Source organism: Anabrus simplex, chromosome 1 (assembly GCF_040414725.1).
Source record: "Anabrus simplex isolate iqAnaSimp1 chromosome 1, ASM4041472v1, whole genome shotgun sequence".
Lineage (NCBI taxonomy): Eukaryota > Metazoa > Arthropoda > Insecta > Orthoptera > Tettigoniidae > Anabrus > Anabrus simplex.
In genome coordinates, this window is record NC_090265.1 from 338,800,571 (window position 1) to 338,815,554 (window position 14,984).

Genomic DNA, 14,984 nt, shown 5'->3' on the forward strand with positions numbered 1-14,984 from the left:
AAGCCCCCAACTTGCGGCGAGGATATAAATTGTGCCGGCTGCCGAGGCCTGTCGCACTCCTCTAGGGCAATGATTAATGACTGACAGATGAAATTAAATGATAGTAGAGTGTGTTGCTGGAATGAAAGATGACAGAGAAAATTGGCGTACCCGAAGAAAAACCTGTCCCGCCTCCGCTTTGTCCAGCACAAATCTCACATGGAGTGACCGGGATTTGAACCACGCTATCCAGCGGTGAGAGGGCGATGCGCTGCCGCCTGAGCCACGAAGGCTCCCTACCTTTATATTCTCATAGGAAATATTATTATTTCTAACACGACTGCATCTCACAAGAATATCGACGCCTTCTCAAAACACCGACGATAATTATGTGAACATCGGTCGTAATTAAGATTATTTCGTTTTCCCATTACTAGCTGTTTACCACCACAGCGGTAAAGGTTGTCAGTGACGATTAGATTTCAGAGGGCTAGAGCTAGGAATAAACATCTGTGGTCCTAATTAAAATAATGGTCCTGAATTTTCCTCTTGTCAAAATGGGTGTGCACGGAAAATATCTTCAGAACTGGCAGCGGTGTGGTGGTTTGAGCTCACCATCTCCCAAATGTTTACGGCTACACGGCCCTTTCATGATTTAATAAGTTTTTCGATAAAATGTGAAATACCTCTAATTTTACGAGCTGTATTTGTAATGCTAAATATATATCGTACGAGAGTACTTGTTTAAAATCTGCTTAGTCTTGATAAATTGCATAACGTTTAATGTCCCTCACTATCGGATTATTGTGTAATATAGTTTTATATCTTAGAGCGAGACTAAATATATACTTTCTACTCAATCATGCTTTAAAACAAGAACATCGAAGTAGTTTAGCGTAATTTATAAAGCAGTAATACTGTGGTGTATTAATCTGCGAAGGCATTTAATGAACGATAATAATTGATTGCCGTCCAATACTCATGCATATTTTTGTAATAATTTATAGTTAGGGATTTTAACATTCGTTGATAAAACTTTTCCAATTCCTTCGCCTCAACTAAATTTTGTAGGACATAATCATCTTAATTATCATGTAACGTTCAACATAAAATATGAAATGTCATGATCTTTGAATGATTAGCTTCAGTGTGGCTGAATAAAAGTTAGGAGGTTCTGTCACAGCGACGGTAAAACAAGTAGGTGAAATATTTGAGTTATAACATTCAGTATTCCAGACATAAATCACTTACTGAACGATCATCATGCTACTACAAGGGAACAAGGCACGCCTCTGTATGACAAGAAGGATGGTTTCTATATTGAGATGTAATTATGACAGTCATTAATATTTCGGATCAAAGAAATAAATACCCTCAAACATGTCAGCCGTCGCGACTGCTTCCTTCCGCAGGTACGTACAGTCTCTGTAGCAAGTTGGCCACAACTTATTGTTATATTTTTATCAAATATTGAAATACTTTTATATTATTCTGTTCTACAATTTGCTTTACGTGGCACCGACACAGATAGATCTTATGGTGACGATAGGATAGGAAAAAGCTAGAAGTGGGAAGGAAGCGACCGTGGCGTACAGATCCAGCATTTGCCTGGTATGAAAATGGGAAACCACGGAAAACGCTCAGGACTGCCGACAGTGAGGTTAGAATTATTATTATTATTATTATTATTATTATTATTATTATTATTATTATTATTATTATTATTATTATTATTATTATTATTATTATTATTATTATTATGAGTGTTGTCTATGTATTAAAAAATTATGAAAACTAAAGTCAGTCAGTCCAGCCATTCAATCCGGTCGATTTATTTTTTTTTTTTATTTTTTTTTTTTTTTACTGTGCACAGATTTGTTATCAGGTACTATACATCACTTAACTTCCGCCTTCCTCAAATTATTTGATTTGTTCAATTTTTTGTGTCTTTGAAGCTATTATATCTTTGGCTCTAATTGAGGTACGGAGTTCGTTTTGGCCTAAGAACACTCAGTGGATCAAGATCTTTCATTTCAGCTCTTAACTATTCAAACTGGTTGATTTTGAGGAAAGTTCAGTGGCTTGGTTCTAAAAGGGCCAATGTCAAAAAACCTGTTTTTGAGCTATGAGCATTTGAAGTTTTGGTTATAGTTTTCCAATTTTTTTTTTCAACAACTAACTTTAAATAACTTTATACTTTCTTTGTGGAAGTCACCTGATTAAACGCTAATTTTTTCTATCGTATTCTTTAAAAATTGCCAGGTCTCTAGTCTTTATTGGTAATCTAACATTACAGGCAAGGGCTTATTTAATTAAACGTTAACTGTTCGTTTAATACTTAACAGAGACATTGGCCCTTTTAACATGTTGAAAGCTAGGATAAAACGCGTTTGTATCAGTTAATATCTCAATTTCGATTTTTAAAAATGGCACTGGCCCTTTTAGAACCAAGCCACAGAGTTATGAGTGCACGTTCAATTTGCCGTCTCATTTCTTCAACATTTTTTCTCATTGAAGCAATCATATTTTTCATTCTAAATGAGGTACGCAGTTCGTTTTGGTCTAAAAACACTCGGTGGATCAAGCGCTTTCCTTTGAGGTAATAACTACTTAAATTGGTAGATTCTGAGAAAAGTTATGAGTACATTTGTCTCCATGACGAAGTTCTTTAAAGGACTTTTTATCAGTTCGGCGCGTAGTGTTGTTCCAAGGAACGCTTAATTCAATTTCTTTGTGTGATGTATTTTCAAGTGTTTTGTTGACATAATGTTACATTCTATTACCACAGCAGATCATGTGCTTTATTTCATTCACTCGAAAATTTGCAGATACATCCGTGAGGATAATAACGAACAATGCCTTTGCTGGCGAGATGTAGTGTTTACAGTGCACTATGTCTTCTGGTATGGGCTATATCAAATTTGTTACTTTCATTGACCTGTCTCAGTCTCATCCTTGGCTTTGACAATATGAAAGTGACTGAGGTATGAGTGATGCTAGTAATACCATTGCTTATGCAGCCAGTCCCTGTTATGAATGGTATGAAGATATCGCTCATAGGGTCGGTTGGTGCATGCATTTCAGTGGGCTTGGCAGACTGATATGTAATAGCAGCGGCTGGCTCGGTGAGGAAAGCAACGGGAAACTACCTCACTCCTCATTTCCCTAGTACGCCTCTTCAGTGACGCCTAGGCTATTTATGACAGCTGTTGGCGGAGCTGCAGAGGATCAAACCAGCCTTCGGGCTGAAGACCCAACATACAACATACACGATAACGAACAACACCATACTTTGTATATTGTGGTCGGAGCCAGCGGGAAACTGCTAGTTATTTTTAATACAATCGTCGACCAATAAGTAAGGTTTTCCACAGTAATCGTTCCTTGCCTTTTTCGTGTGTTTACACTGTTAATGATGCAGTGTTCCGACAGTTCAATCCAGGTCCTCGAAGTGAACGATTGTTTACCTATGATAACAGCACAACATGACAACATGAAATGTGATCCGATGTGGTAATTTTATTTTTGATTCTCTTGTTATGGGCAAAAGATGAATCTCCCATTGAAATCCACTGGCAGGAGGTAAAGATTTATGATGAGTGAGCATCAACCCTCTAACTCTAAGACTAAATAATGATGCTTTTCTTAAAACTACTTCATTTAATTCCTGCTCACTTCCTTGTGGTCGACTTACATTCATTCAATTTTCTCAAGTGATTCACTTTGGATATGAAATATCTAATAAAATAAATAAGGATCGAATAATTAAAAAGAAACAATTCACCACATCTAATCAGAAACATACAGTATGCATTGTGCATTCACTCCAGTGCTGAAATATTAGCCTGACGCTATTAATATACGCTTTGCCGAAATAAAATATCTAAATACATGACAAAACAAATGAAAACCATTTATCGTGAAATTTCTTTTCACTGTTCTTACAATTCTGATTGTCTGTGTTAAACTTCTCTTTGTATCTTTATTGGCCTATTTGTACAGCATTCGGAAATCATTATACTTTGTAGTCCATACAGAAAAATCATTTTTTCTATACGAAAAATCGCTTGTTATCAAGAAATTAACGTGCGTTATCTCTGTTCTTAAAAATTCCGCTAGAGTTTGCTAGACGTTGGTTGGACTTTAAGAGAACCCGTCAGTAATAGGGCAACACCGGTTGTAAAACAATGGGTGCTGCGTCAGCGTTTCCCCACGAGGTCACTGACGCCTAGTTGAGTAGGTAGGCTAGGGGGTTTTGATCCGAGGTCATTGACCCATACTTGAATAGTATGGTTATGATGGTTCGCGGATTTTGCGTACAAGAGCAAGCTTAACCCCACAGACGTCCTTGTCGAGGGACCTAACCTCACAGACGCCACTTTTGTTGTTGAGTAGTTAAGCCTACGTGCATTATATACAGGCGTAGTATGCCAATGCACGTTCAATGCGGAATAACGTTATATCCTTGTGTACGAGCACAACCTCACAGAGGCCATTGAAGGGCACGAGTAGTAGGGCTAGGTTATTCGGCTCAATCTAGCTTGCCTGCATGCCAATTTCAACGTTTGCATTACTGTTGATAATCACATCAACCACTATCACATTAACCACTACACTCTAGTGGCGGAAATAATAATAATAATAATAATAATAATAATAATAATAATAATAATAATAATAATAATAATAATGAAATTATTATAATAATCGTATAGTCTCATGTGCAGTTATTTGGCTCAATCTAGGTTGCCTGCATGTCAACGTTTGCATTACTGTTGATAATCACATTAACCACTATCACATTAACCACTACACCGCGATGGTGGAAATAATAATAAAAAGAATACAAATAATCGTATAGTCTCAGCTAGCATGAGCACTTATTTGGCACAATCTAGGTTACCTGCGTGTCAGTTTCTACCTGTGCCCCCTTCCTCATTTCATCTTGCATCAAGACACACGTCTTATCAGGTGGACAAAAGGTCTCCTCCTCACTACGTCCCTAACGTATAATAGACTTGAAAATGTTTAAAGAAAATAATCAATAAAAATGGTAACTGCTTTTTTATCCACGAGTTTAATGAATATTTCTTGTAGTCAATAACTAATTCTGCTGATATACGGGATGATTAAACCGTGCAGTAAGGCAATGTACTTTCTAAACCGAGTAGTAAGGTAATGTACGTTCTAAACCCGAGTGGTGAGCCAACGTACGCTCTGAGCAAGCCTAACCTCACAGACGCCATTGGTGAATAGTTTGCCTAGGTACGTTCTAAATCGAGTAGTATGACAATGTACGTTCTATACCGAGTAGTAAGGCAATGTACGTTCTATACCCGAGTAGTAAGCCAATGTACGTTCAGTTGCTCCCCCATGGGGCGCCCGATCGATTTGACTCCTCCAAAGGGGCCTGTAACGTTAGCATTGCTCTCATACTGACTTTTCCGACTCGGCTCATCCAAGGGGATCCATCCGATTCAGCTCCTCCAAGTGTACCTGTTCGATACGGCTCCTCCAATGGGGTCCATGAGGTTAGCTTTGCTCTCGTACTGACTTTCCGATTCGGTTCCTCCAAGGGAACTCGTTCGATTTGGCTCCTGCAAAGTGGACCATGACGTCTTGCGTTCAAAAAACACTCCGTGAGGTTAGCAGGGGCTCAAAATGTACCCCAGGCCCCTCCAATGGCACCTGTGAGGTTAGGCTTCCTCACGTACGCAAGCTCGGTATAGAATGTACCTTGGCATACTACTCGTGCCCTCCAATGGCCTCTGTGAGTTAGGCCCCTCCAATTGCCGTCTGTGAGTTTAGGCTTGCTCTCGTACGCAACGATAAGACGTTATTCCTCATAGAACGTACATTGGCATACTGCTCGGGTACAGAATGCACGTAGACTAACTACTCAACATCAAAATGGTGTCTGTGAGGTTGGGCCCCTCAAAAATGCCGTCTGTTAGGTTAGGCCACCCCAAAATGGCGTCTGTGAGGGTAGGCTTGCTCTCGTACGCAATATTCGCGATCCGCCATAGCCATACTACTCAACTAGGGGTCGATGACGTCGGGTCAAAACCTCCCTAGCCTACCTACTCAACAAGAAATCAATGACCTCGTGGGATAATGCTGGCGCAGCATTGTGTTAAGAGGAAGTACAACAGGGTGCTAAGCAATATTACGACTATTAAGTGTCATAAGTCTTTAGAAGAGATCTTGTATCAGATTTTAATTTATTTGAATCGCTACAGACATATCTTTGGTAGAACCATCTGAGCCACTCAGCCCAGCAGATATTAATTTTCAGTTCCAAATAACGTTTTATATGAGTTATACTTAAACCCTTAGCAAGAAACACTGAGCCTTACTTATTGATCCACCTTCGTATATTGTACTTGAGATATATCCTGGAAAGAACATTTGCTTACAGTAGAATATAAAATTCATTATAAAATTAAAAATAATTTACTTTTGAACGAACCTCTACAGCTAACAGAAAATATGTAATATTCATAATCCGTAAATGCTATAGTAGCATGCTGAACGTTCAACAATTAGAAATAAAATTACTTTGAATTTCCTCTATTGTTACAGAACAAACAATGCAGTAATCTTACATGTAGTTAGATACGTTACAACGCTAAGAAACTCCAAATATTGCTTTAAATAATTCAGAAGATTTTGCAATATATTTTGGACTTCTTCTCCGAGGTTGTTGCATGTAACGCATTCCAATTTTCAATATCACAATCCTGAAAACGAATATTTACTATAGTTCGACTTCGGCGGTGCTCCTTTCATAATACGTCACAATTACTGTTTTTCCTTGTTCATATTGGAGGATTAATATAGTAACTATTATATTTCTTGGGGAAAAGCCCATCTTGTGGCCATGATCGTTGAGGCTTAAAGTCTTTATAATCTGACACCGTGGTTAGCCGGTTCGAATCCCGAAGGTGGAAAAACGTCACCATGATAGGAGAGGTGATGTGTGGTAATATACAATTCCGAATCACTAGATTTCTGCCATAAGCCTGGGTTAAATTTCAAACATCTTTGCAGTGCTCATATGGGGTGAGGGTATATAAAGCTGTAATTCGTCCGTCGGATGAAGACGTTAAGCCTTGAGCAGACCTGTTGATTTTGTTATTATCCGACAGGAGTTGGCTATGTGCGGACACCACGCTTCACCCTCTGCCAACCTCATCATCATCATCATCATCATCATCAGCAGCAGCAGCAGCAGCAGCAGCAGCAGCAGCAGCATTTCTCTCTCTTTCTCTCTCTCTCTCTCTCACACACACACACACACACTACACAACACTGAACATACAGTCATCACACATGACACAGAAACAACACACGTGTAATGGTCTGCTATAAGACAAGGACATCTTGACCAAAGATTGTGTGGGCAAATACATGAAATGAAATGGCGTATGGCTTTTAGTGTCGGGAGTGTCCGAGGACAAGTTCGGCTCGCCAGGTGCAGGTCTTTTGATTTGACTACCGTAAGCGACCTGCGCGTCGTGATGAGGATGAAATGATGATGAAGACGACACATACACCCAGCCCCAGTGCCAGCGAAATTAACCAATTAAGGTTAAAATTCCCGACCCTGCCGGGAATCGAACCCGGGACCCTCGTGATCAAAGGCCAGCACGCTATCCATTTAGCCATGCAGCCGGACGGCAAATAAATGAAGATCAATCAATCAATCAATCAATCAATCAATCAATCAATCAATCAATCAATCAATACTGATCTGCATTTAGGGCAGTCACCCAGGTGGCAGATTCCCTATATGTTGCTTTCCTAGACTTTTCCTAAATGATTTCAAAGAAATTGGAAATTTATTGAACATCTCCCTTGGTAAGTTATTCCAATCCCTAACTCCCCTTCCTATAAATGAATATTTGCCCTAGTTTGTCCTCTTGAATTTCAAGTTTATCTTCATATTGTGATATTTCCTACTTTAAAAGACGCCACTCAAACTTATTCGTCTACTAATGTCATTCCACGCCATCTCTCCACTGATAGCTCGGAACATACCACTTAGTCGAGCAGCTCTTCTTCTTTCTCTCAATTCTTCCCAACCCAAATACTGCAACATTTTTGTAACGCTACTCTTTTGTCGGAAATCACTCAGAACAAATCGAGGTGCTTTTCTTTGGATTTTTTCCAGTTCTTGAATCAGGTAATTCTGGTGAGGGTCCCTACACTGGAACCATACTCTAGTTGGGGTCTTACCATAGACTTATATACACTCTCCTTTACATCCTTACTATAACCCCTAAACACCCTCATAACCATGTGCAGAGATCTGTACCCTTTATTTACAATCCCATTTATGTGATTACCTCAATGAAGATCTTTCCTTATATAAACACCTAGATACTTACAATGATCCCCAAAAGGAACTTTCACCCCATCAACGCAGTAATTAAAACTGAGAGGACTTTTAACCCCGTTTATCAACATACCATTACCTGCCGTCCATCTCACAACATTTTCGAGGTCACGTTGCAGTTGCTCACAATCTTGTAACTTATTTATCACTCTATAGAGAATAACATCATCCGCAAAAAGCCTTACCTCCGATTCCACTCCTTTACTCATATCATTTATATATATAAGAAAACATAAAGGTCCGATAATACTGCCTTGAGGAGTTCCACTCTTAATTATTACAGGGTCAGATAAAGCTTCACCTACTCTAATTCTCTGAGATCTATTTTCTAGAAATATAGCAACCCATTCAGTCACTCTTTTGCCTAGTCCAATTGCACTCATTTTTGCCAGTAGTCTCCCATGATCCACCCTATCAAATGCTGTAGACAGGTCAATCGCGATACAGTCCATTTGACCTCCAGAGTCCAAGATATCTGCTGTATCTTGCTGGAATCCAACAAGTTGAGCTTCAGTGGAATAACCTTTCCTAAAACCGAATTGCCTTCTATCGAACCAGTTATTAATTTCACAAACATGTCTAATATAATCAGAAAGAATGCCTTCCCAAAGCTTACATACAATGCATGTCAAACTTACTGGCCTGTAATTTTCAGCTTTATGTCTATCACCCTTTCTTTTATACACAGGGGCTACTTATAGCAACTCTCCATTCATCTGGTATAGCTCCTCCGACCAAACAATAATCAAATAAGTACTTCAGATATGGTACTATATCCCAACCCATTGTCTTTAATATATCCCCAGAAATCTGATCAATTCCAGCCGCTTTTCTAGTTTTCAACTTTTGTATCTTATTGTAAATGTCATTGTTATCATATGTACATTTTAATACTTCATTGGCCTTAGTCTCCTCCTCTATCTCGACATTATCCTTGTAACCAACAATCTTTACATACTGCTGACTGAATACTTCTGCCTTTTGAAGATCCTCACATACACACTCCCCTTGTTCATTAATTATTCCTGAAATGTCCTTCTTGGAACGTGTTTCTGCCTTAAAATACCTATACATAGCCTTCCATTTTTCACTAAAATTTGTATGACTGCCAATTATGCTTGCCATCATGTTATCCTTAGCTGCCTTCTTTGCTAGATTCAATTTCCTAGTAAGTTCCTTCAATTTTTCCTTACTTCCACTGCTATTTCTATTTCTTTCCAGTCTGCACCTCCTTCTTAGTCTCTTACCAACCACCCATCATCACGCCCAATGGGCATTAGAACACACATATTTCTAGTAAATAAAATGGCCTTTATCTCTTAGACAGGAAATAAAATATCTGAATTAAAATAATCTCCAGGTAATCTCACGGCTGAAAACAAGATGAAAGGATTATCAGATATTTTTTTGCTACTTGTTTTACGTCGCACCGACACAGATAGGTCTTATGGCGACGATGGGACAGGAAAGGCCTAGAAATGGGATGGAAGCAGCCGTATGCACTAGCCTTGCGTCTTGGGAGGTGTGCTAAGTCCCAACTGACGAGCCCAACTTAGCACACGAGGGCGAAACGCAGGCAACCAAGAATGAGTTAGCTGGAAATTTTATAATGTCCAATAACGGACCATTATATTGGTATGAAAATGGGAAACCACGGAAAACCATCTTCAGGGCTGCCGACAGTGGGGTTCGAACCCACTCTCTTCCGAATACTGGATACTGGCCGCATTTAAGCGACTGCAGGTATCGAGCTCGGTCAGACAAATTTTAAATAAAACATTATACTTACTCGAAATTTTAAAAAAATACACGGATGATGCAAGTTAATAATATTCTGCCTCTCACCCCCACCCTTAACTTTGAAGGTGCAGCAATAGGAACACTAAGTCCTGCGAGTACTTTACTGCCCCCATTTAGGAGCTAGATTACTGAAATTCATGCGACCCATGCTTGTTTTGTTTCAGTAGAGGCGCGAGCCTAATGCAAGACATGATGGGAAGAATTTGAATCCGATATTCTACAGCCAGAGGGCTCGTAGTTTTCGAGCCAGGACACCAAAATTGCCTTGGATTTTTACGTTTGTGAATATGATTTTAACAACGAAACAAGGACTGTGTGGTATAAGTGTATAATTAAGAGGAATGCAAATGATAAACCAGACGTGTATTTCCGAAGCTCACGAATACCCAGGGGATTTCAAGGGAGCTTTGTCATTACCATTACACCGATTGTGTTATTAACAATACCACACATCCTCCTATTTAAATGTTGCTAGTGCAGATTAATTTAAATAAGTGTCTCCATGACCGTATCCATAAAAGAAGTAATATAATTGGCAACCTCTGCTGAGACGAAACAATTAGATTCAGAAGCCGGTTCACGATCTTTAGTAAATAATAAATGCAACTTAATTACGGTGACACGTTCGTTTAGTTGCTTTTATAATTTGTGATCACGTAAAATATCCTGACGAATTCTCATTTACTCATCGACCTTTTTTGCAGTCCAATTCAATCAAGTCTTGCTCAATGATTTACATATTTATTGTAACTACATTATGTAGTTTCAGTTAGTTTGTTATTCTTATTAATTTATAAATAGAACATGCTTACGTAGAACTGTGGTATAGTTATTTTCATCAGTTATTATCTTTCTTGCTTTATTGTCCTGAAATCCTTCTGTAGTGTACATATTTTTTTCCTCAGATATTATGTATATCTACAGAATACGTTATTTTATTTATGTTGATATTTTCATATGATTTCATATTTCTGTGAAGAAGATAAAAGAGTGGTCGAGGTAAGCAGGTATAGGGACCTGAGTGTGAGCAGGTTCTTTCTTTCTTAATCTGTTTATCGTCCAGGGTTGGCTTTTCCCTCGGACTCAGCGAGGGATCCCACATCTACCGCCTCAAGGGTAGTGTTCTGGAGCTTCAGACATCGGGTTGGGGGATACAACCGGGGAGAATGACCAGTACCTCGCCCAGGCGGCCTCACCTGCTATGCTGAACAGGGGCCTTGGTGGGGGATGGGAAGATTGGAAGGGATAGACAAGGAAGAGGGAAGGAAGCGGCCGTGGCCTTAAGTTAGGTACCATCCCGGCATTTGCCTGGAGGAGAAGTGGGAAACCACGGAAAACCACTTTCAGGATGGCTGAGGTGGGAATCGAACCCACCTCTACGCAGTTGACCTCCCGAGGCTGAGTGGACCCCGTTCCAGCCCTCATACCACTTTTCAAATTTCGTGGCAGAGCCGGGAATCGAACCCGGACCTCCGGGGGTGGCAGCTAATCACACTAACCACTACACCACAGAGGCGGACCGTGTGAGCAGATGTTAAGGAATATGAGGGAAGAGATAGCGAGTTTGAGCGAGATAATTAGGCCTCTAGCGAAGAACAGGACTGAAGATATATCCTCCTAATTCAATGTACAGAATACGGCAGGTGGGAAAGATGGAGGTGAAGTAAGGTTAGAAGTTGCGGAATACAGGTGGACTAATGGTTTAAGGGGAAGGAAAATGGAGTAAGTTCAGGAGAGGTATTAGTGAGGAATCGGTATGAGTCACTGAGGGTAGCCCGGCTCCGTGGCTAAATGGTTAGCGTGCTGGCCTTTGGTCACAGGGGTCCCGGGTTCGAATCCCGGCCAGGTCGGGAATTTTAACCATCATTGGTTAATTTCACTGGCACGGGGGCTGGGTGTATGTGTTGTCTTCATCATCATTTCATCCTCATCACGACGCGCAGGTCCCCCACGTGTCAAATCAAAAGACCTGCACCTGGCGATCCGAACCCGTCCTGGGATCTCCCGGCACTAAAAGCCATACGCCATTTCATTTCAGTGATGGTAGAACAAGAGATGAGTGAGGGGAACTCAAGAGGAAAAGGAACGGTGGTGGTGGTGGTGATTACTGTTTTAAGAGGAAGTGCAACTGGGCAACCATCCTCTAATCAGAGAAAAAATGGAAGGGATCCGACACTGCAAAAATGACGATATCGCCCAAAGAAAGACAAGGGCCACGAAGGGCGTGAAAATGAAAGACTCCCTAGCATCGGAAACCTAATAGCGTCGGGGCCGGCAAAGAACAAGAGTAGACCAACCGAGGTCGGGTAGTATAGATGAAAGTGAGGAGCCTGGCACAAGTGGACGTAATGCCAGGACTTAGCTAAGGGCCCCGTGGTCGCCAGTACACGCTCTTAAGTTCAGAGCCCTTGGGACCCTTTTAGTCGCCTCTTACGACAGGCATGGGATGCCATGTGTGTTATTCTACCGCCCCCACTCACGGTAGGAAATGTAGAAAAGAGAATAGGAAGAGGGAGGTGGTAGAGGTTCGTGAGAGGGGCAGAAGAGAGGAGGAAGTAGGGATTGCAGCCGTCAGGGAAGTTAAGGGGGACCAAGTTAGGATGAGATCTAATGATGTAGGTGGGGTTGAGACTCTGATCATGGGCGACTTTATTGTTATGCATTTGGGGAAGGTTCATGGGCGACAGGGAACCAGGGTAGAGTGTTATCCACGAATTAGATTAAGACAAATGGTGAGAAAAGTAGAAAGAAGTAGGAGGGTACGTTTTCCACGTTGGTACCAGCAAAGTACTGCGCGCAGGAATAGGTACTAACATGGTTGGAGATGTATGGTATCTGTTTATAAAAGCGCAGGACAGATTTAAGGGAGAGTATATTGTTGTCAGTGCGATACTGTATAGAAATGATACTGACTGGAATGTGATCGGGCATTTAAATGATAAATTAGAGTGGTCTTATGGGAAATTGGAAGTGAAATTTGTAAATATTAGTGGGTTGGTAAGAGATACGGAACAGATGTACTTCATTTCGACAGCAATTGTACGTACTCTATAAGTTAGGGGATTTGTTTAGAACAGTTATAGGGAGGTATATTCAGGGAAGCGAGGTGGACAATGGAGCGGTATGAAATGTCGTATGGCTTTTAGTGCCGAGATATCTCAGGAAGGGTTCGACTCGCCAAATGCAGGTCTTTCTATTTGACTCCCATAGGCGACCTGCGCGTCGTGATGAGGATGAAATAATGATGAAGAAAACACATACACCCAGCCCCCGGACCATTGGAATTAACCAATTAAGGTTTAAATCCCCGACCCGGCCGGGATTCGAACCCGGGACCCTCTGAACCGAAGGCCAGTACGCTGAACGTTCAGCCAGCGAGTCGGACAATGGAGCGGTGATGAGAGTAGAATGTGCATGAAGTCAAGTAAGGATGACATAACGTTATTAATATTAAAACTGTAGAATTAGTATTGTAAAGAAAGGAATATAATTAAGGGGGGAGACCTAGCCCAACACGGGAAAAACAGGCCAATATTCATTCGATTGTTAAATATTCTACAAACGTTGTTGAAAAATTCTACACATATCCCAGTATTGACATGCTTCCTAGCAATCAGAAGCAACTGCAATAATTTCAAAATTCTAATTATAACATTGTAAATTAAATTTCCCGCCTTTTTAACAATATATCACTGTTTCCCTCATAAGTTCCAAGTTTATAAGAATTTTCGTACTTTTCCTTTTTTAAAGTGTATATCAAACCCCCACCTACAAAATGAACCTCAGTCACTAACATAGATTGTGATTTAGATATTTTTGTCGAGTTTTTATTCCGAGCACCTGAAAATACTAAAAATAAATATTTTATATAAAATCTAATATAAATCCCATTGACCTGAATGAGGTACAGATTGTAGAACAACACTATGGGAGGAAACTCTGAAAAAATCGTTATTATCCGTGAAACAGTAAGACAGTTATGAAGTTTAACAATTTAACAATCGAATGAATATTGGCCTGTTTTTTTCCCGTGTTGAGCTAGGTCTCCCCCAGATATATACTGTACTTACCAGATAGGAGTTGAATCATGGCTGAGAAGTGATGTTATGCATGCGGAATTTTTTTCACAGAACTGGAGTGTATATCGTAGAGACAAGATAGGAATTCCTCAAGGCAGTATTATTGGGCCTTTATGTTTCCTTATATACATAAATGATATGTGTAAAAAAAGTGGAATCAGAGATAAGGCTTTTTGAGGATGTTGTTATTCTTTATAGAGTAATAAATATGTTACAAAATTGTGCCATGAAGGCCCTTGGAGGAGTGGAAGGTAAAGGCTCCCACCACAGTTAATCGCGGCACGTGATGAGGTAGAATGGTTAGCTCTACGCCCGGCCGCCTTTGCCCTCAGGAATTAACCTGGTACTCATTTTTGGTGTAGGCTTAGTGAACCTCAGGGCCATATGCACCTCCGGAAGTGGAAATCTCGTTTCTTAAATTTTACGACTTCCTGACGGGGATTCGAATCCATGTCCTTCCGGGCAAACCGAGCACGCCTTTACCGCCTCGGCCAGGCAGCCCCTGATCAAGAAGAAGGTGCAGAGAAAATATAAAAGTCTACCAAGGAAGGTCGATTAGGTAAGGTGAAAGAGAGGAGTCTGCCGTAAATAAGTGGAAGTAATACGGAACTAAAACTCCATGGTCGCCACGACACGTTCGTACGGTAGTTGTGATTGCTGTCAGTCAATCGTTGGCCTTCTGTTGTCGAGAGGGCGTTAAATACTTCATCATCATCATCATCATCTGT